The sequence below is a fragment of the Rosa chinensis genome, chromosome 7 (assembly GCF_002994745.2).
Source record: "Rosa chinensis cultivar Old Blush chromosome 7, RchiOBHm-V2, whole genome shotgun sequence".
In the NCBI taxonomy this organism is placed as follows: domain Eukaryota; kingdom Viridiplantae; phylum Streptophyta; class Magnoliopsida; order Rosales; family Rosaceae; genus Rosa; species Rosa chinensis.
In genome coordinates this window covers 10,601,024-10,624,232 of record NC_037094.1, presented here as the reverse complement: position 1 = coordinate 10,624,232, position 23,209 = coordinate 10,601,024, and positions in this window count along the sequence as shown.

The window sequence follows — 23,209 nt, the reverse complement described above, 5'->3', positions numbered from 1 at the left end:
GCATCCCGTCAGTATCCACCCACGAAGTGAGTCACCGCTCCAATCCTACCATCATCAGCACCACCACAAAGTGCCGCTGAGATAAGAAGAAGGAGTACAAGTCCTCCTGGTTGAAGACCATGCACGCCAACGAGGCCAGCGAGAGTAAGTAGAAAATCCATCTTCAGTTCTTCAGCAACCAAATTTGTCGTGTTGCCGACCCGCCGTCAAGAAGACAATCTCATCCTATCTTGAGAGAGTATTGCCAGAATGGCAGTTCGACAAAGTTTTTTTTTTTTTTTTGTGAATGTGAAGTGTTAATGATTAAACATTCGAAAAGACCTTGACCCTGGAGTATATTTTTAATGTTATAGTATAAGTTTATTGAAAAGGACCTTGACCTTGACTTTGGAGGAAGAAGAAGACCTTCTGTTATTATTACTTGGTATAAATTGATAATTAAAAGAATTACATTGAAAAAGTCAAGGATATGGATTAAAAGTTTGTTTAACTTCTTTCTATACATCCTTGCTAGTTATGTAAGTTTCACTTTTATATTAATTGACCGATGCTCTCTTCTCTGACTCCCGCAAGGGAGGTTTCTCAACGGCGACTATTTTCGGGTGGTGGCGGTCTTGTGCTTTTGACTGCGAAGGGTGTCTTTCCACCTTTCTCTAGTTTACTTCTTGGTGCTGCCGGCGGGATTTCTTGTCGGGGCTCCTTGCTCCTGTGCTTCTGCCTAATTTTGCTCATCGCCATCGTTGGGTATGGTGATGGTGGTGTCGATCTGAGATTGGATCGGAGTGTTAGTGATGTGGGGCAAATGGATAGCGGTGTTTGGCCTGCGGAATTCGGCGGTGATTGGACCTGTGGTGGTCGTCGCGTTGATTATCCAGGTTGATTTGCCCGGGATTACATAGCTCTGATGGTGTTAATAGTGGATCGGTCTTGCTTGTCGACGATCCTGTGCTCAAATTCGGATCCGATTGTGCAGTCTGTCTAGTGCGGCGATGATTTCTTCGACGCCAGCAGTGGTTTCCATGGGAGCGATAGCTTCCATGGCGATGGTGGGGGTTTCCCAGAGGGTGGCGGTAGCGACAGTGCTACGTTTTGGGCCCACATGGAGGTGCGGCGGCCACACAGGGGCTGTCTTCTCCTCTAGGGTTTGCGGAAATTGGGCCTTGGATATGGTCAATTTATGTTGGGCTCTAGGTTCATTGTTGGCCTATGTTTTTATTTTTTAATTTAGTAGTGAGCCTTTCCCTTTTTGTTCAAAAAGAGGGTGGGTCTGTATTTTTCTTGGTTTGAGCGGGGAAGAATGCGAAGAATGATTGGGGCTCAGTTATCTTTTTTACTTTTCTTCACAGCTCTAATTTTCTTTGTTTGAGCTTAATACTAAAAAGTGGGTGTGTTAGGGGTGTGCTGAGTAGTACGCTTGTGTAAGGGGTGTACTAGTGCAGTGTGCTCTATGTAATGGCTTCTTCTGATGACCTATGGGCAAGTACTTTATAAAAGTGTGACATTTTCAACTCAAAAAAAGTTTCGCTTTTATATTAATTGCTAATAGAAGATTGCATTTTGATTATTAATCTTCAGTCAATTATTAATGTTCTACTTCTTGGTTGATTTTATAGGTACTTGAAGCTCTTTGGTATTTTTTTGCTGTCCAACGAGAGACAGATTGCTGGCAATATGCCTGTCGAAGTGAAGATGGATGTGAACCAAATATTTTTAACTGTGATCGTTCGCTCAAAATATGCTCTATAGATCCAACTAATACAACATTTTTTAATTTTGGAATATTTGATGACGCCCTTCAATTTATGCTCACAAAATTTTCCACAAAAATTCCTAAATTGTTTTTGGTGGGGTCTACGAAATTTGAGGTATGTAATTAAATACAATATTTGTTTGATATTAATTATTTCACATTAATGACAATTTCTAAAGCGCGTTGGCAACAAATTTTTTTTTTCTTTCTTTCTTTAATTTATATGGCCAGACCAAACCATATTTGTGGATTTACAAACTCTGGGCAGAATGCTTTTATGACTTGAGATATATACACAAGTGAATCAATTGTTGATTAAAGTCTTTATTGTTATTTTTTTCTCTCTAATTACTGAGTCCATATTCCAAGGTCCACAATAAAGAGAGTTCCCATTTACATATACATATAGCACATACGTACGAGACATAGTTAGTAGAATACGAAATGTGTATAATAGCGCAAAAATATATGTGTTGTTTTAGGGAATCAGAAATTGAGAGAAAATCGATGTGTATTCTCATTGATAATAGGGGCCTCTTTATATAGAGGATTACAATACATAGAGTCTAAATCATACAAGGAAAGATAATCTCTAGATTCTTCTAATTAAACCCTTTTACCACTAGGCCAAGTAACCTAGAGTATGGGTCAAACACAAATTAGGGTTTTACTTGAACACTCCCCCTTGTGTTGACCAAACGCGGTGCTTCTCTCGTTGCCTCATTAAAAACCTTGCCGAGTATCAAAAACCCAGTGGGACAAAAATAACCTCGGTCGAAAGGGAAAAAGTGCACAACACACCCTTCACGTTTCAAGGTGAACATGTAGACATCTCCCCCTGATGTCTGCTCCCCCTGATGACTACGATCATGGGAGTTCAGATAATTTCCGCAAGCCAATTCTTGCCACATGTTTCTCGAACGTAGATTTGGGCAATGACTTAATAAACAAGTCTACCACATTGTCCTCAGATCGAACCTGGTTTACTTTGATCTTGAGGAGCTTCTGTTGTTGCTGATTGTAAAAGAATTTGGGCGATATATGTTTGGTGTTGTCGCCTTTGAGGTAGCATTGCTTCATTTGTTCAATGCAAGCAACATTATCCTCGTAAATGCTCGTTGGCTCATCTGTGGTAGACTTCATACCACAATTGCTTCGAACATGCGTAACTATGGAACAAAGCCATATACATTCACGAACTGCTTCGTGAAGAGCAATGATCTCTGCATGATTCAAAGAGGTAGTGACTAAGGTCTGCTTTGTAAACCTCCAAGATATCACGGTCTTTCCCATGGTGAAAACATAACCATTTTAGGAGCGACTTTTATGTGGGTCAGAGAGGTACCCAGCATCAACAAAACCTTCCAAAACACTTATATCGTTTTGGGATGGAGAGAAGGAATGCAATTCACCACGTGTGGCATCCCTGGCACTTGATGGGTCCGAATCCATCTTCTCTCTGTAGGGATAGAATAAGCCCATATCGATAGTCCCACTTAGGTATCGAAAGATATCTTTAACACCAGTCCAATGGCGTCGTGTTGGCGCAGAGTTATATCTAGCTAGCAAGTTCACAGCGAATGAGATGTCCAGTCTTGTGCATTGTGCTAAATACAATAATGCGCCTATTGCACTTAGGTAGGGCACTTCTGCCTCTAGCACTTCTTCGTCGTCATCTTTTGGACAAAATGGATCCTTCTTTGGATCAAGACTATGGACGACCATTGGGGTGCTTGAAGGCTTAATCTTGTCAGTGTTGAAACGCCTAAGCATCTTTTGGGTGTAAGCTGATTGATGAATCAGGATACCATCTCTACGGTGCTCAAGTTCTAAACCTAGGCAAAACCGTGTTTTCTCAAGTTCTTTCATCTCAAACTCGGATTTAAAGTGTTCAGCGGTTTCCCTTAACTCTTTAAGGGTGCCAATTATATTCAGGTCATCGACATAAACCGCTACTATTGCAAATCCGAAACTTGTCCTTTTTATGAAAACACATGTTGACATATCCATTTCCATCAAGTAGTCACTTAGACGGTTATACCACATCCGTCCGGATTGTTTCAATCAATATAGTGAGCGTTCCAATCTAATTGCAAACGCGCTCCGTGGTTTAGAGCTACTTGATTTGCTTATCTGAAGTCCATATGGGACCTTCATGTATATCTCTATATCTAGATCAGTATATAGATACGTAGTAACTACATCCATAAGCTGCATGTTCAGTTTTTTAGAAACTACCAAACTGATAAGGTAGCGGAACGTTATAACCTCCATTACGGGAGAATAGGTCTCCTCGTAGTCGATTCCAGGGCGTTGTGAGAAGCCTTGCGCCACAAGGCGAGCTTTGTACCTTACAATCTTGTTTCACTTATTACGCTTTCTAACTAATACCCGTTTGTGACCAATTGGTTTGGTGTTGGGCGGTATTGGCACAACTTTGCCAACTCTCCCAATCTCTTCCTCTTCCATTTTATTTTTCTTTTCTCACACCCACACCAACAAAGCTTCATCAATTTGTCAAGGAGCATCAAGATTTGAGTTTGGATAAAAGTGAGAAGCCATAAATCAAGGCTTGTCATAATTGCTCCATAGCAATTTGTGACTTGTTCTTGTTACTTCTCACTTCTCTTCACCTTTCTCTCTTTAATTTGATGAATATTGTTGTTGATTAGTTGATGGGTAGTGAGTAGTTTATTTAGAAAACTAGGGTTTGAGCCCTAGCATGGATTTAATGTAATAAATATGTTTTGATTTAATGGTTTTCAATTTCCTGTTTGGCACATGTTCTATTCTATAATATTTGGCTTAGATGCATGCTTAGGAGCTTGATTAACTCTTGAATGTGTAGATGAGCATGTCTAGAAAAATTAGGGGACCTAATCACTTCTCTAATTTATGGCTAGGATACTTGTTTAGAACATGGTTAGTTACAATACTAATTTCGATTGCCATATTGGCTAGCTTGGGAACCTTGATTCTAGGACTCTTCGCCTTTTGGTGCAACTAGAGACCCTAACAAGGTTCTAGATTGTCCCAATTGAGTTTCTACGACCCTTGATCCGGAGTAGGAATACCCTTTAAGAAATCTATTGACCCATAAGCCTTGAAAAGCCTTGGGTACGGTTCTTGATGCCACTATGAATTGAACGACCATTGTCAGAATATATTTGTGCATTAAGTTTGGCTAGGAGGATACCCTAGTGACCTAATTTCCAATTCTTGATAAGTTTCTATTATCTTTATTCTTAGTTACAATTTTAATTTTCAATTGTCAATTTTATTTTTCAAAATCAAAAATCAAATTTCACAAACCACTTTCATTGTCCATACCATTTGGTTGTGAGTTTTCCGCATTCACTTATGGTTCTCTTGACCAATTTTAGGCTTGGTTGTTCAGAGCCAGGCATGTAAATAGCTTGGTGCTATTTTTCTAGGTTTTGTTTGTTAAATTTTTGGTGACTTAGTAATCAGCATAACCAAGGATTGAAGTTAGCTTTTCAATCCCCGTGGTACGATAATTTCGGGTTCAAATATTTCCCACTTCTTTGATGACTGTGCCCTTATTGCTCGTAAGTTGCATTTAATCATCAAATCAATAAGCTTCTCTAAGATGAACTTTCATGCGTAATCATTAGAGGTAATGCAAATGAACTCTTTTCCGTTCTTAGTATGTGTTTCCACATGGAATCCGTTGGCTCTTATATCTTTAAAGCTCAATAAGGTTTGATTTGCCTTAGGAGCGTAGAGAGCTTCTGTGACTTTGATCAAACTGCCATTTGGCAATAGGAATTGGGCCATTCCATGTCCTTGAACTAAACCTGATGGCCCAACCATCGTAGTCACAGAGGAATATGTAGGCAACATCTCCAAGAATAATTGTCTATGTCGTAGAATGGTGTGCGTAGTCGCACTATCAATGAGACATTGTAGTTCATCCATTCCTAAAAGAAAAGCTCATAATTAAAAGGAGTCATAAAGAAAAGAACTCAACTTTTATTAATAAGCCAAACGGAATTACATCATTGTTTCTTTGACCGAGGAAAATCTAATCCAATAAACGAGCTAATGCAAAACAATGGTTGTCTTCTAACTTCTTTCGGTAATTCCAATGCAAATGTGACCAGGTGAGTAGAGAGATATTGGTGGAGCAAAGCCCGCTTAAGTACCACTTATCTCAAAACCTTCCAATACATCACACTTACATTGAGTACGCCTACTTTGAAGAAAGACTAATACCATTGGTATCTACTACAAAAATAATATGGCAATTGCCTGCATTTCTTGGAAAATAAAAAGACTTAATCAAAATCGCCAGTTTCTGGGTCTTGATCCTTGTTGTCTTCCACCCTTAGATCGAGATCGTCATCTTGATCTTCTTGTTCCATGTAATTTACCTCCCTTGCTTCACAATACATCTTGTATGCGTTTGCAACATTCTGGGATGCTTTACACGCCCTTGCCCAATGTTCTGGTAGTCCACACCTGAGACAAGCATCATTATGGTCAAGTTCCCTTGATCGAGGCGCTTTAGGAGCACTTTGAGGACGGTTATTGCCTTTGGTGGCGTCACCACCATAACCGGAGGCTTGGCCTCTCTCTCTCTTCACACGTTTTCCTCTACAGTTCCCTGTACGCCTATCTTGGCGGTTTCCTTCCTCTTTGGGGCGAGAATATGGACCAAAACGTCCAGAAATATCCTTATTCTTAGGGTTTCGCTCCTTGCGTCCTCCCTTGGAGGCGCGACTATAATTAGACTCCGGAATTAACTTAGCTCCCACGGGTCTAGAGTTATAGTTCTTCACAAGTATGTTGTCGTGCTTTTCAGCTACATTCATTGCACCAATTAGCTCATGAAATCTTGTTATGCGTCTAGCATTGACATCAATCTGATAGTTTTTAGCTACCATCAATGCAGAGATGGGGAAGGTGGAGAGAGTCTTCTCGATCAACATCGTATCAGTGATTTTCTGTCCACAGAATTCCATCAAAGACTTGATACGAAGTGCTTCTGAATTGTAGTCAAGTACAGACTTGAAATCACAGAAGCAGAGGCTATGCCATCTCACTTCTAAGTCTAGAGCAGGGAATCACGGAAGTTGCCAAAACGCTGCTCGAGTTCTACCCATAGTTTTCTTGGGTCTTCCTCATTGAGGTACTCATTTTGGAGTGCGTCATTCATGTGCCTTGTCATGAGAATGATGGTTTTTGCTTCATTAGCCTCTCTCATAGCTCTATTTTCTTCAAAAGCAGCAACTTGTTGAGGAGTAAGCACGTCCTGACTTGGCTCTTGGATCGTACTCAGGATCCCATCAGCCTTAAGATGCTGTCGTACATTACGAACCCACTTGTGGTATCCTGCGCCTATTGTCTCTAATGGAGCGAAGCTCAACTTGTTCAGGTTACTCTTCCTGAAAAACAACAAGAAAATAGGGTTAGTTTCGGAGCGAAAAGGCTACCACGAAAAACTATTAAATTTCTGAGCATAGTCGCTTCCAAGAAATTAGGGATTTTCTGAGCGTAGTTGCTTCCAAGAAAATCCGATTCCAAGAGGGGTTTTAGACTAGATCGAAACAATGACGTATGTGGTCGATTGTTTTTTCTTCTCAACAAACTTTAAGTTTGGAGGACTCTACAAGCTCCAAACTTAGAGTGAGCACGAACCCCCACAGTTCAGCTTTTGGTCTGCCCTATGAAGAAGAAAGAGGGGTAGAGGAAGGGAGGTTGCAAGTCTCCGTTAAAAGAAGAAAAAGAATGAAAAGCTTCAAAAATGGGAACTTTTAGAAAAGTTTATCTTGAAAAGTTACCAGAATCTGGTGGCCAAAGTTGGTGGCTGGACTGTGCAAGGAAACTGTTGGGTCACTGCGGGATCGCAGCGAGGATGCCACGAGGCCGCGAGGATGATGCGGGGATGTCGCGAGGCCGTGAAGACTCTGTGGGGATGTCACGAGGTCGCGAGGAGTCGCTAGGGCGCGAGGATGCTGCAGAGATGTCGCGAGGCTGCGAGGACGTTGTGGGGATGTCGCGAGGTTGCGAGGATGCTGCGGAGATGTCACGAGGCCTCGAGGACGCTGCAGGGATGTCGCGAGGTCGCGAGGAGTCTCGAGGGCGCGAGGATGCTGCGGAGATGCCTTGAGGCGGAGAGGATGCTGCGGGGATGCTGCGGGGATGCCGCGAGGACGCTGCGGGGAAGGTGGTAGCACCGACGAGGCTAATCCGGTGAAGTATTTTTTCGGCCTTTAGGGTTTTTAAGGCTAGGGTTAGGGCTTCATGCTGATAACGTGTTTTAGGGAATCAGAAACTGAGAGAAAATCGCTGTGTATTCTCATTGATAATAGGAGCCTCTTTATATAGAGGATTACAATACATAAAGTCTGAATCATACAAAGAAATATAATCTCTAGATTCTTCTAATTAAACCCTATTACCACTAGGTCAAGTAACCTAGAGTTTGGGCCAAACACAAATTAGGGTTTTACTTGAACATGTGTGTATATTTAGATAATTTCATCTAATAGCTAGTTCAAATGTTCGGCAAAATATTTTCAATTAATTAATTTTTACATTTCAAAATATAAGTTTATAATCATTTTTGTTTAATAATTAATTACTAACTCCTTCACATGTGTTCCGCATATGTCAATTGGCTTTTATTTTTTAAATTAAAAAAGTTACAATTGTTTAAGGAAAACTGAATTGGGAGAGAATTGAGTCGTACTTTCATTGATAATAGGGGCCTCTTTATATATAGCATTACAAGACATAGAATTAGAGTTGTACAAGGAAAGTTAACCGTCCAATTAATCGGATATCTTTGAATATCTCTAATTCCTACCCCTATTACAACTAGGTCAAGTAAACTAGAGTTTGGGCCAGACACATATTCTGGATTTACTTGAACACTCCCCCTTGTGTCGCCCAAACGTGGTGCTCCTCTCGTTGCCTCATTAAAAAACTTATCGAGTAACAAAAACCCGGTGGGACAAAAATAACCTCGATCGAAGGGGAAAAATAGCACAACACACCCTTCACGTTTCGAGACCATACATGTACACATCTCCCCTTGATGTATGCATCTCCCCATGATGACAACGGTCATGGGAGTTTTGATAACTTCCGCAAACGATGCTACCAACATGTTTCTTGAGAGTGGAATTTAGGCAATGACTTAGTGAGCAAGTCTGCCACATTGTCCTCATATCGAACCTAGTTCACTTTGATCTTGAGGACAGTCTATTGTCACTGATTATCCTTGGTGTTGTCGTTTTTGATGTAGCCTTGTTTCATTTGTTCAAAACGAGCTCACTTATCCTAAATGCTTGTAGGCTCATCTGTGATAGACTTCAAACCACAATTGTTCGAACATGTGTAATTATGGATCCAATCCATAAACATTCATGAACTATTTCGTGAAGAGCAATAATCTCTGCATGGTTCTAAGATATAGCGACTAGGGTCTATTTCTGTAGACCTCTAAGATATCACAGTCTTTACCCATGGTGAACACTTAACCAGTTTGGGAATGACCTTTGTGTGGGTCAGAGAGATACCAAATGTCAGCAAAACCTTCCAAAACACATGTTGTTTTGGGATAGGGATAGTGGACGCAGGCCAGTGTTGGCGGCGTTCCTGGTGTGTGATGGGTCTGAATCTATCATCTCTCTGTAGGGATAGAACAAGCTCATATCAATCATGCATCTCAAGTATCGAAAGATATCTTTTACACCAATCTAATGACGTCACGTTGGCGCAAAGCTATACCTTAACTAACAAGTTCATGGAAAATGAGATGTCCGGTCTTGTGCATTGAGCTAAGTACAATAATGAGCCTATTGTACTTAAGTATGACACTTTTGCCTCTAGCACATCTTCGTCATCATCCTTTAGATGAATAGGATAATTTTCAAGATCAAGACTACCGACGATCATGGGGGTGCTTGAAGGCTTAACCTTGTCAAAATGTCTAAGCATCTATCAACACGATGCTCAAGTTCCAAACCATGACATAATTGTGTCCTCTCAAAATCGGATTTCAAGTGTTTAGCGGTTTCCCTTAACTCTTTAAGGGCTTCCAATGAAGATCATGTCCAGCATGAACCTCGATGGAATCCGAAACTTGTTATGGAAACGCGTGGGCATATCCCTTCCTAATCAAGTAGTTACTTTAGTGAGCGTTTAAATCTTATTATAAACGCGCTCCGTGGTCTAGAGCCACTTGACTTGGGTAAATGAAGTTCAACATGAACCATCATGTATATTATGTATCTAGATCCCCATAGAGATACGTAGTGACCACATTTGTAAGCTACATGATCAGTTATTCAGAAACTACCAAACTGACAGGGTAGTGGAGTGTAGTGACTTTCATTACGAGAGAATATGTCTCATCATAGTCGATTCCAGGGCATTTTTATAAGAAGTCTTACGCCATAAGGCGAGATTGCCATATCTTTTTCTCATCACGCTTTCTAACGAAGACCAATTAGTCAATAGGTTTTATGTGTAGGAGGTGTTGGCATCACTGGCTCGAAAACCTTCATTTTCATTAGAGAATCCATCTTAACATGGATCGCATCTTTCCATTTAGGCCAAATTTCTCTACATTGGTATTCATTCATCAACAGAGCGTGGTTCGATATCATCGGACTCAATAAACTCATGCGCAACTACATCGTCAATTATGATGGAGTTTCTATCCCACGTTTCATGTACACTAGTGTAATTTTCATAGAACTCTATATTCTCAGGAATAGGTTCTGACGTTGAGGCGTCCCTCAACGATAACCATAATCTGGAAGATACTCATGAGACCGATTTTGAGTGTCGATGATCCAAGGATTGGGTTGTACCAAAGTATCCTTCGAACCCACGGGCCTCCCACGCATCCTAGCTAGGGCCATGGCCTGTAACGCCGAAGTGTCACTTTCTTTACGTTGGCGTCATACCTACCTCCATGTAGGGTGGCGCTACGTCTTCTCGCAGGGACGTCTATCCTTACAGGCATGTTTGGAGCAGATATGTGTGATCTTGTCACTTTAACAAGGATCGAGATGAGACATAGTGGGGACAGGCCACGATAATTCCTGTCTTTCCTGCTGAATATCCTTGTTCTTATCTCCCCTTAACAGCGGGAAAACTGTCTCATCAAAGTGACAACCCGCAAATCTAGTGATGAGGAGATCACTTTACAAGAGCATTAAGCGGCAGACGATTGTTGGAGTCTCAAATCCAACGTAGTTGCCCATTCGTCTGTAAGGACCCATCATAGTGAGCTTTGGCATCGCAATTGGCACATAAATGGTTCACTCAAATGTGCGTAAGTACGAAATACTTGTACCCAGTCACTAGCTGTAATGCAGAGATACATTGAGTGGCGGTAGGTCGTAGACGAATTAGCATAGCTGCATGCGATATTGCATCCCCCAAGCTGATATAAGGAGAGTGGTGCGCATTACCAATGTCCTGACTACCATCGTAGTCATTTCCGTGAGACCATTTGGATGTGTTCATGAGAATATGATGTCCAACATCAGTCCCATTGCAATATCCATTTAAATCTTCGATGTAAACTCTCTAGCATTGTCAAATTTAATTGACCGAATAGGATGATCCAGGGAGTGATCCCGTTGTCATATGATATGTGCTAAGAGTGTAGCATAAGCAGCATTTACAAGTGAACAATGGCATAACATGTGATTAGCGTGTTTACATGTCAACCAACATCATGAAATATTTAAACGTCCGCAAGTTGGTTGAATCTATCCACAAAATCCCCACGGACTCTATGTAAGAACAAAATGAGTATTTTCATATCCTTTGCATAGGACTATTTCAGTCCTAATTTCCTAAGAAACAGGCTTTGTAAAACTAGCGAGGGGCCTTAGAAGCAACCAATGAGGATTTTGGTTGGACCTGAGCGTCTGAAACGCTATTTGAAGCAAAGTTGGTGATTGCAGCATCACCTAGGGCGCCATCACCATGATGGGCACCATCCATGGCGTCATGGATAAGGACTGTGCCAATCCTAGGCTGGTGGTGGACTGCAGCGGCACCAGAGGCAACGGCAACGGTCACACTTAGTCCAGGAATCAACTTTTGATTCATGCTTCGTTTCGCTCGAGAGAACGATATCCATGTGAAGTCTTTTGTAAACAGATCATCATATCATGACTATGATGACCTATCTTGTCGTTACAAAGCCAATATGTGTCTAAATCCAAGAGATCTTCTCTCATAACTTTATTAGATTTAATAGCTCAGATAGTGACATAGAGTCCACTAGAGAGACATATAAACTTCTCTAAGATGAGTATTTATTCGAAATTATTAGATGTATTGCAAATGAACTCATTTCCGTTCTCTACATGCATTTTCTCATGGAATCCGTTGGCTATTCATAGGTGCGATTTGCCCTAGGAGCGTAGAGAATTTTTGTGACATCAAGGTGCCATTTGGCAAGGGAAACTTGGGCTATTCCATGTCCTTGAATTAATACTGATGGCCCAGCCATCGTAGTCACAAAGTGTCAGGACCCACCCCGGAATTACCCTCCTAAAGTCCTAGGTGGACCTGCGGGACCCACTTTTCGAGAAAATTCGACAGAACCTCCCCTAAAAATGGGCAACCCTAAACCTGCTGAAAACACTCCTCAATATAATTTAAGTTCTATGCTTGAAGCCACCCTGCTTCCTAGCAACAATCCAAAATATTCCAAATAAAAACATCAACCTTCACAACCAAAACATCTTAAACAAATACAACCCGGCAACTCAAATGTTCAACAACCTCCCAAATAAACCACTCTCTTACACACATAATTAAACATATGTATAAATCCACTCTCAACAAGTATTCAGAGCAATCTAAAGAACAGACTCGGAATAATATACAATGAGTAGGTTAATCAATAACCTACTGAGAATGGATGACAAAGGTGGTACTAGCCTCCGCTCCTATGCCGGTCAGCAACACTGTGATCTGGGCAATTGAAAACAAAGGGCCCAGGGGGAAAGTACATAAAAACGTTAGAGTGAGTGGACAAAATAAATAAGTATAAATGAATATAAGTTTATACTTTCCCACAATTTATAATATAAAGTCTCGATGCATGCAACGTTTATAAAACGTATTTCTTTAAATTCACAACTCGTGCAAAACATTCCATCCCCGCTGGATAAAATAAACCGGACTAGCCCCGCTAGTCAAATCATAATAAAAGATGGGGAAAGACGTTCACCATACGAAAGAAGGGAGCCTTATTGGCTCGGGTCGGAGTGTCCCACACTCTTGAGCATCCCATGCTCTCCTCTACTCACCTACGAACACATAGTAAGTAGGGAGGAGTACTAATAGGCTAGCCAGTAATATAATATATATATAACGACCCTGGGTATGGTGGTTAAAAACCGATAAATCAATAAAGCTTCCCCATGTCCCACGTATAAAGACAACACGGGTACGATTCCCAACCGTACCCGGAAATACTCAAAGAGTCGCATAAATTAACAGCGTGTCCCACACGCTAAAGAAATAAGTAGATTGTCAATGAGGCATTCCCAATGCCAAAAATCGAATAAATGAACAAGAATTTATTCCATCGAAATCCCATTTCGAAAATCTTTCATAAAACACATCGAAAATCAATTCGTCGAAAATCAACATCAATTATAAATTCGAATCCGAGCATAACAACTTAATAACCGAAGCTCACAACCGGTCAAAATCATAATTATTCATGAGAATCATTATTTAAAAGCAAATCCATGAGATAATTTGCAATCAACTTTATATGCTCGGAAAATAACATGTTAACTAAATGGAATAAGCTTTAATAAATATATGCATGCATCACTTATTTAAAACAAACGTCCACTCACAAAGTACGGCTAAGCTTGCAGTCGCTCCAAACCCTCCTCGAGGGAATCCTCCTCACGTCCTGTACAATAGAACGTTCGTAACTTAAATTTCGGGTTGGAAGATTAAATTGGATTAATTAAAATCAACCCTAATATTCACTTTATTGTCCAATTCCTCCCAATCTTCTTCAATAATATTATTCCTTTAATGTATGGCTCAAAGGCCAAACCGAGGAAATCCGATGGATGGATTCCTCGTAATTCGATTAACAATTTCACCATTCTTTGAACAAACACCAATATTCATATCCAATTCACCTCCAAATCCATTTCCAAGCTACGATTAATAAACTAGACGTAAAATCGATTAATTACAGTAACAACAAGTCGAAATTTCCGGCCAAAACGCCAACTCACGCGCCACCTACAGTGGCGGTGCGTGGGTTTCACGTGCCGGTGCCAACCTCCACCTCCGGCCACCAAATTTCAGGTACAACACCTACTCAACACACTGATTCAACTTCATAACTACAACATTTACAAATAACAACTACAAACAGTCGAAATCGATCCAAGAACACAAACCCAGAAAATTCAAGAACCCTAATTCAATCCGGCCTCTACACTTCAAATTATGATACAAGGCCATAGGGGAAATGATCAGTGGTAAAAACCAAACCTTCGACAGAAAGATGGGGACCGGAGGGGGCCGGAATCGCCGGGAATCGGCAAAAGTATCAAACTGCAGCCGGAGGAGGTTTTGATTCGATCCGTGGTTTTCCGGCCAAATCGTGGAAAACCAAGGTTGCTGGGGTGCTCGGAGGGAGGAGGCGCTCCTCTGGTGACCGGTGGCACGCCCTGTGGTGGCCGGAATCGCCGGAAATCGGAGGGGGAAGAAAATGGGTCGAACCGGAGAAAGAGGGATCGGGGGAGAGGAGAGAGAAAGGGCTGGGTGGGTTTCTGGAAATGGAAACCTACCCGGGTAAATTTCCTTTTTATATCAAAAAGTTATCATGAACAGTAACTTTACAATTTCGGCCATAACTCTCGTATACGAAGTCCGATTTTTACGAACCACATATGCACGCGCTCGGTTTAACGTCCCCTACAACTTTCGTGAAGAACATTTTCTCAAATTTTGACCCGAATAAAAAGTCAACTTTTAGGGCCACTAAAACACCCAAAAAGGTTCAAAATTGAAAATATTTAACAATTACCGTCCGACACGAAAGTAAATTCCAAATTCTTGGTTCGGGACGTAACAATCTCCCCCCCTTAAAAGAATTTCGACCTCGAAATTACATACCTGCTAGCCAAAAAGGTGAGGATACTGCTTCCTCATTTGCTCCTCGGGTTCCCAAGTAGCTTCCTCCACCATGTGATTGCTCCAAAGCACCTTGACCAAGGGTATTGTTTTGTTTCTGAGTATCTGCTCCCTCCTATCAAGTATTTGAACCGGTTGTTCTTCATATGTCAAATTTTCTCTCAATCGGATAGGTTGTTCTTGGAGAACATGAGAGGGATCTGCAATATACTTGCGAAGCATAGAGACATGAAAGACATCATGTACTCTAGATAGTCTCGGAGGTAGTGCTAAACGATAAGCAACTGCACCAATCCGCTCCGTGATCTCATATGGTCCGATATATCGAGGGCTAAGTTTCCCTCGTTTCCCAAATCTTATAATGCCCTTCCAAGGAGACAGCTTCAAGAATACCCAGTCACCCACTTGAAACTCCAAATCCTTTCTTCTGTTATCAGCATAACTTTTCTGTCTACTTTGAGCCGTTCTTAGTTTCTCCTTGATCAGGTTGACCTTTTCAGTCGTAACTCGTACCAATTCTGGACCAATGAGCTTCCTCTCTGATTACACGCATTTATATACGTGTAATTATATCTAAAACACTAGAATTAAGCTAATCCTCAAGTCAATTTTTATGTAATTAATCCATTTTTATTTATTGTATAGGAAATAAGCGGAATTGCGGAAACGTGAGAAATTGGCGCGAAATTGGAGTAATTTGGAGATTTCGGCAAAATGACAAAATAATAGAACATCGGTCAACCACAGTCAACACGAGTAACGAAGGCGAATCCGATTATTTCAAAATTATGTCATTCGGGTGTGGTTTATGATTGGAAGAAGAAAATAATAATAATATTAATTAGCAATGAAAGAAATGGAGCAGCTTAATTAATTAAGCATTGCTTAATTGCATAATTAAGCTTCCGTTTTCTTTTATTCACGCAGGATGCAGCTCCACCCTTTCTTAATTAAACTAATGTTTAATTAAATGAAAGGAGCACCACATCACGTGCACAGCATATCCACTCTCATACCTTTTCATTCACCACCACATGATCTTCATAACCGAACAAAACCCTTATCTCTTCTATATATATATATTCATCTCAGCCTCTTCTCCAGACAGACCCTTATTTTTCTACAGCGCCGCACCACCGAGAAAAAAATAGAGGCAGCCCTTTGGGGCTGCTCTCTCTCCCTCCTTCCCTTCCGTTTTTCTTATTTTGTTTAGTTTTCTTTTGGGTATTTAGAGGATTCTCACTCAAGCTTCAAAGAATTATCATCAAGAGTATCACACCTTAATTTAGGTAGTTGGGTGAAGAAATTGCTTGATTCATACTAGCTCATAGCTAGAAGTGACCAAGCTAATTCTCCCCTCTCTTCCTTATTATCTATTTCATAATTTTTATATACTTTTGTTGATGAATTCTTGTATGGGTTGTGAGTAATTCAATTTTGGGAGTTAGGGTTGTGAAGCTCTAACTCATATTGTATAAATATTGATGCTTTAATTTTAATAAATGCAATTTTCATTGTGTATGCTTTAAATCCGAATTTATTGGTCCTTAGAAGCATGTTTCTAGGCTTTGTCACCCTTTGAAATTATGTTGTGGGCAATTGTGATGAATAGATTGATAAATTGACAACTTATTGGTCTTGTGGCATCTAGGATTTAAGTGTGGTAACCATTAGCTAGCTTAATTGTAGCTAAGCTTGCTTGGGTCTCTATTATCTTGCACTCTAGGCCTCTAATTTTAGATATTGCGGCCTTAACCGGCGTAATGCCTAAGTTAGAGAGTTGATTGTGGCCCTAACCGGCATAGTCAATACACTGAAAGGATAATTGGTTTAGTAGCCTTAACCGGTACTAGATACGGGACTTAACACATATAGGAAATGCATGCATTTATGAAATTGACATCGATATTTGTAAGAGAGTTAGTGTGAATCACCCGACACTCCCATATTCCCATTAATTTGAAAATCCAAATTTAATTTTCTAGTTCGTTAATTAGTTGTTTAGTTTACTTTTCGGTTGCATTTAGTTTAGTTAATCCACAATTCAAAACTTCATACAATTTCGACTCATTTGTTTATATCCACCACTAGGCTCTTAGTTTTGATTAGGCTTTGGTGAAAACCAAAGCCGAGCATTGCTAAGGCTTGGTGCCTTAGATTAGTATTTTTATTTATTTTCTTTTTCTTTTCTTTGTTTGGTAAGTGTCTTTATTTCCGATTACCCAAGGATTGTGGGTTAGCCACTAATCCCCGTGGTACGATAAACTTTGGGCATAATATTTCCCCGGCAACGGCGCCATTGACTTGGATACACATTTACGCAAGCGTACGTATCATTGTCAAGATAGGGAAATATTATGCCCAAAGTTTATCGTACCACGGGGATTAGTGGCTAACCCACAATCCTTGGGTAATCGGAAATAAAGACACTTACCAAACAAAGAAAATAAATAAAAATACTAATCTAAGGCACCAAGCCTTAGCAATGCTCGGCTTTGGTTTTCACCAAAGCCTAATCAAAACTAAGAGCCTAGTGGTGGATATAAACAAATGAGTCGAAATTGTATGAAGTTTTGAATTGTGGATTAACTAAACTAAATGCAACCGAAAAGTAAACTAAACAACTAATTAACGAGCTAGAAAATTAAATTTGGATTTTCAAATTAATGGGAATATGGGAGTGTCGGGTGATTCACACTAACTCTCTTACAAATATCGATGTCAATTTCATAAATGCATGCATTTCCTATATGTGTTAAGTCCCGTATCTAGTACCGGTTAAGGCTACTAAACCAATTATCCTTTCAGTGTATTGACTATGCCGGTTAGGGCCACAATCAACTCTCTAACTTAGGCATTACGCCGGTTAAGGCCGCAATATCTAAAATTAGAGGCCTAGAGTGCAAGATAATAGAGACCCAAGCAAGCTTAGCTACAATTAAGCTAGCTAATGGTTACCACACTTAAATCCTAGATGCCACAAGACCAATAAGTTGTCAATTTATCAATCTATTCATCACAATTGCCCACAACATAATTTCAAAGGGTGACAAAGCCTAGAAACATGCTTCTAAGGACCAATAAATTCGGATTTAAAGCATACACAATGAAAATTGCATTTATTAAAATTAAAGCATCAATATTTATACAATATGAGTTAGAGCTTCACAACCCTAACTCCCAAAATTGAATTACTCACAACCCATACAAGAATTCATCAACAAAAGTATATAAAAATTATGAAATAGATAATAAGGAAGAGATGGGAGAATTAGCTTGGTCACTTCTAGCTATGAGCTAGTATGAATCAAGCAATTTCTTCACCCAACTACCTAAATTAAGGTGTGATACTCTTGATGATAATTCTTTGAAGCTTGAGTGAGAATCCTCTAAATACCCAAAAGAAAACTAAACAAAATAAGAAAAATGGAAGGGAAGGAGGGAGAGAGAGCAGCCCCAAAGGGCTGCCTCTATTTTTTCTCGGTGGTGCGGCGCTGTAGAAAAATAAGGGTCTGTCTGGAGAAGAGGCTGAGATGAATATATATATATAGAAGAGATAAGGGTTTTGTTCGGTTATGAAGATCATGTGGTGGTGAATGAAAAGGTATGAGAGTGGATATGCTGTGCACGTGATGTGGTGCTCCTTTCATTTAATTAAACATTAGTTTAATTAAGAAAGGGTGGAGCTGCATCCTGCGTGAATAAAAGAAAACGGAAGCTTAATTATGCAATTAAGCAATGCTTAATTAATTAAGCTGCTCCATTTCTTTCATTGCTAATTTATATTATTATTATTTTCTTCTTCCAATCATAAACCACACCCGAATGACATAATTTTGAAATAATCGGATTCGCCTTCGTTACTCGTGTTGACTGTGGTTGACCGATGTTCTATTATTTTGTCATTTTGCCGAAATCTCCAAATTACTCCAATTTCGCGCCAATTTCTCACGTTTCCGCAATTCCGCTTATTTCCTATACAATAAATAAAAATGGATTAATTACATAAAAATTGACTTGAGGATTAGCTTAATTCTAGTGTTTTAGATATAATTACACGTATATAAATGCGTGTAATCACTCTCTCCTACTTCATTCCAACATAGAGGGGTACGACACTGTTTGCCATAAAGGGCTTCATAAGGAGCCATACCAATGCTGGAGTGATAACTGTTATTATAAGCAAACTCTATCAATGCAACATGATTATCCCAATTCCCCTTGAATTGTAAAACACAAGCTCTCAACATGTCTTCCAGTGTTTGAATGGTCCTTTCCGTCTGTCCATCTGTTTGCGGATGAAATGCAGTACTAAACTGAGGCTGAGTGCCCAAAGCCTCCATCAGCTCACTCCAAAACTTTGAAGTGAAGCGAGGATCACGATCAGAAGTAATAGAAACGGGTGTGCCATGAAGTCTCACTATCTCATTCATGTACAGCTTTGCATATTTACCCATTTTATAAGTCTTGCTGACAGGTAGGAAATGTGCGGACTTAGTAAGTCGGTCCACAATTACCCAAATGCTATCATGACCATTCCGACTACGTGGTAGTCCTGATACAAAGTCCATAGTAATGTGTTCCCACTTCCACTCTGGTATCGACAATGGCTATAATAAACCTGAGGGCTTTTGTCTTTCTGTCTTCACTTGTTGACACACCAGACATCTTCGTACAAAATCTGCAATTTCCCTCTTCATGTTGGACCACCAGTAGTATTCTTTAAGAGTCCGATACATTTTGGTTCCACCAGGATGCATGGCATAAGGAGAACTATGAGCCTCCTCTAGTATCTCCTGTTTAAGATCATCCTGTTTGGGTACACAAATTCTATTCCCAAACATCAAAGCTCCATCCCCTCTAACAATGAAATCTTCTCTAGCTCCATTCTCTACTACCTCTCTTACTTCTTGTAGAGCTTCATCATGCAGCTGTGCCTCTCGTACTTTGTCAATAAGAATTGGCCTCACATGGAAGCTGGCTATTAAGGCTGCAAATTCATCAGTCCCTTCCAAACTAACTCCTGTAGCTCGCAATTCATAAAGAAGGGGAACCCGGACTGTTCTCATATGTGACAAGGAAGGGGAGGGCAACAGGGAAGGATATGTCTTCCTACTAAGAGCGTCAGCTACCACATTGGCCCTTCCTGGATGATACTCAATCGTGCAATCATAATCCTTAATCAACTCCAACCATCTTCTTTGCCTCAAATTAATCTCTTTTTGTGTGAGCAAATATTGAAGACTCTTATGATCCGTAAAGATTTGACACCGAGCTCCATATAAATAATGCATCCAAAGTTTAAGTGCAAGTACTACCGCAGCTAATTCAAGGTCATGTGTCGGGTAATTCAACTCATGTGGCTTCAATTGTCTAGAGGCGTAGGCAATCACATTTCCATGTTGCATTAGAACACAACCCAAGCCTTGCCTCGAGGCGTCACTGTATACCACATACTCCCCACTATCATCTGGCAAAACTAGGACCGGAGCACTAGTTAAACGCCTCTTGAGTTCTTGAAAACTTTGCTCACACTCTTCTAACCAAACAAACTTCACACCCTTTCTAGTCAACCTAGTAAGAGGAGTTGCAATCTTTGAGAAATCTTGCACAAATCGCCGGTAATAACCTGCCAATCCCAAGAAACTACGTATCTCTGTCACTGTGGTAGGTCTTTCCCAATTTAGCACCGCCACTACCTTCTGAGGGTCGACACTAATTCCTTCTGCAGATACTACATGACCCAAGAATCCAATACTATTCAGCCAAAACTCACATTTATTAAACTTTGCAAATAACTGGGCCTCCCTCAAAGTCCGCAATACAATCCTTAGATGTTTGGCATGTTGACTATTGTCCTTTGAATACACCAAGATATCATCAATGAACACAATCACAAATCGATCAAGGTACGGACGGAACACTCTATTCATGAGGTCCATAAAAGCTGCAGGGGCATTAGTCAATCCAAACGGCATCACTCTGAATTCATAGTGCCCATAACGTGATCGAAATGCAGTCTTGGGTACATCAGACTCTCTTATCCTCAACTGATGGTAACCAGACCTCAAATCGATCTTGGAAAAGACCTTGGCTCCCCTCAACTGGTCAAAGAGGTCGTCAATACGAGGCAAAGGGTATTTATTCTTCACAGTAACCCTATTCAACTTTCGATAATCAATGCACAACCGTAAAGAGCCATCCTTCTTCTTAACAAATAAAACTGGGGCACCCCAAGGAGACACACTAGATTGGATGAACCCCTTATCCACTAGTTCTTGCAACTGAATCTTCAACTCTCTTAATTCAGCTGGGCCCATTCTGTATGGTGCCAAAGATATGGGTGTGGTGCCAGGGAGTAAATCAATAGTGAAATCTATCTCCCTAGCAGGAGGTAAACCAGGTAATTCATCAGGAAATACATCCGGAAATTTCCTAACCACTGGTATCTCTCTAATACTCAACTCTTCCCTGTTAGTGTCCACCACATGTGCCAAATAAGCCTGACTTCCCTTTTTCAACAGCTTCTCAGCGGTCAAAGCGGAAATCATACAGGAAGCTAGAACATTACGTTCTCCCTGAAAGGTAATCATTGGCTTCCCTGGACTTTGAAAGACCACAATCTTACGAAAGCAATCAATATTGGCCCGATGAGTCGCCAAGAACTCCATCCCCAAAATCACATCAAATTCAACAAGGTCTAATGGAATTAAATCAACCTCCAAATTAACACCCTCAATCAAAACATCACAACCTCTAAAAACCCATTCTATCTTAAGTGATGCTCCAGCAGGTAATAATACATTCCATTCACCAATAAGGAGTGATGATGGCACATTCGCAAAACATGCAAATCTACTCGACATAAAAGAATGCGAAGCACCAGGATCAATTAAAGTATAAGCAGGCTGACCAAAAACAGACAACGTACCAATGATAACATCTGGTGAGTCGTGGCCCTCCTGCTGTGTCATGGCATGCAACCGAGCCTGAGTGGTAGGACGTCCTCTCTGACCCCTACCCCGCTGCGGGCTGCCACGAGCTGCTGAACTATGATGGGTACCGCCAGTAGAAGCCACTGTACCACTAGTAGACGTACCGGCAGAAGACTGACCCCCGGTCTGATAAGGAGTAAATGCAGCTCTCTGAGTCAATAGAGGACAATCCCTCCTAAAGTGGCCCTGCTGTCCACACTCAAAGCATCCGACTGACTGATATTGCCCAAACGGGGCTGGCTGCCTAGTTGGAGCCCTGTGCTGACCACCCAAACCAACTCTGCTCTGCCCAAACGGGCGTCCACTAAACTGACCCTGAGGAAATCTCCTGTCACGCCCCCCCCCCCCCCCCCCCCCCCGCGTCTATAACGAGATCCAGCACCAGACCCACTGCTCTGTCCGCTGCCTGCTGAAGATCCTGACCCAGAAGTATAAGCAGCCTTCTTGGGGGGCCCTGACTGGGGCCACCCGAATCCCGAGGTCGGGTACCAGACATATACATAGTCTCAAGTCGTAAAGCAGCATTAACGACCTCAGTATAATCACTAAATGGCACTCCTGTCAGCTGCTCAGAATACTTACCCCCCAAAGCATCCACAAACCTATAAATCCGCTCCCTCTCAGTGGTAACCATATCAGGCACAAACTGGGCTAGCTGGGTGAACCGCTGCTCAAACTCTGTTACGGTCATGTCCCCTTTCTGTAGATGCATGAACTCATATTTCATCCTATCCCGAATGGCTGTGCCAAAATATCTCTCACTAAAGTGCTCTTTGAACTGTTCCCAAGTGATTGGGCCATCGATCTCTAAATCCCTGCTCATATAAGACCACCAATCATAAGCCACACCATCCAGAAAATCCACCGCTAAACTCACTTTTCGATCCTCTGGGCAATGGATTTGAGTGAAGACTCTCTCCATTTTATTCAACCAATTCTGGGCATCCATAGCCTCAGGAGCATGAGAGAAGCTATAAGCTCCATGCCTCTTCGCTCGCTCCATGGTAAAGTCAGTTCTGGAGCCTGGAAGCGCTGCAGTCAACTGCTGCACAATACGTCCCAACGCTTCCGCTATTCCTCCAGGAGTATACTCATCTCCTGGAATGGGAGGGGTCTCCTCACGAGTCCGGCGTCTAGGAGGCATAGTACCTGAGATTAAGAGAGAATTAGATGACTCACAACGACGATACTAGGACAACTACCTTATACACTTGAAGAACACACTAGTATTGAAGAGCATACGATGGGGATCCGCCGCGGTCGGGCCATTACTCGGAAGATACTAGAT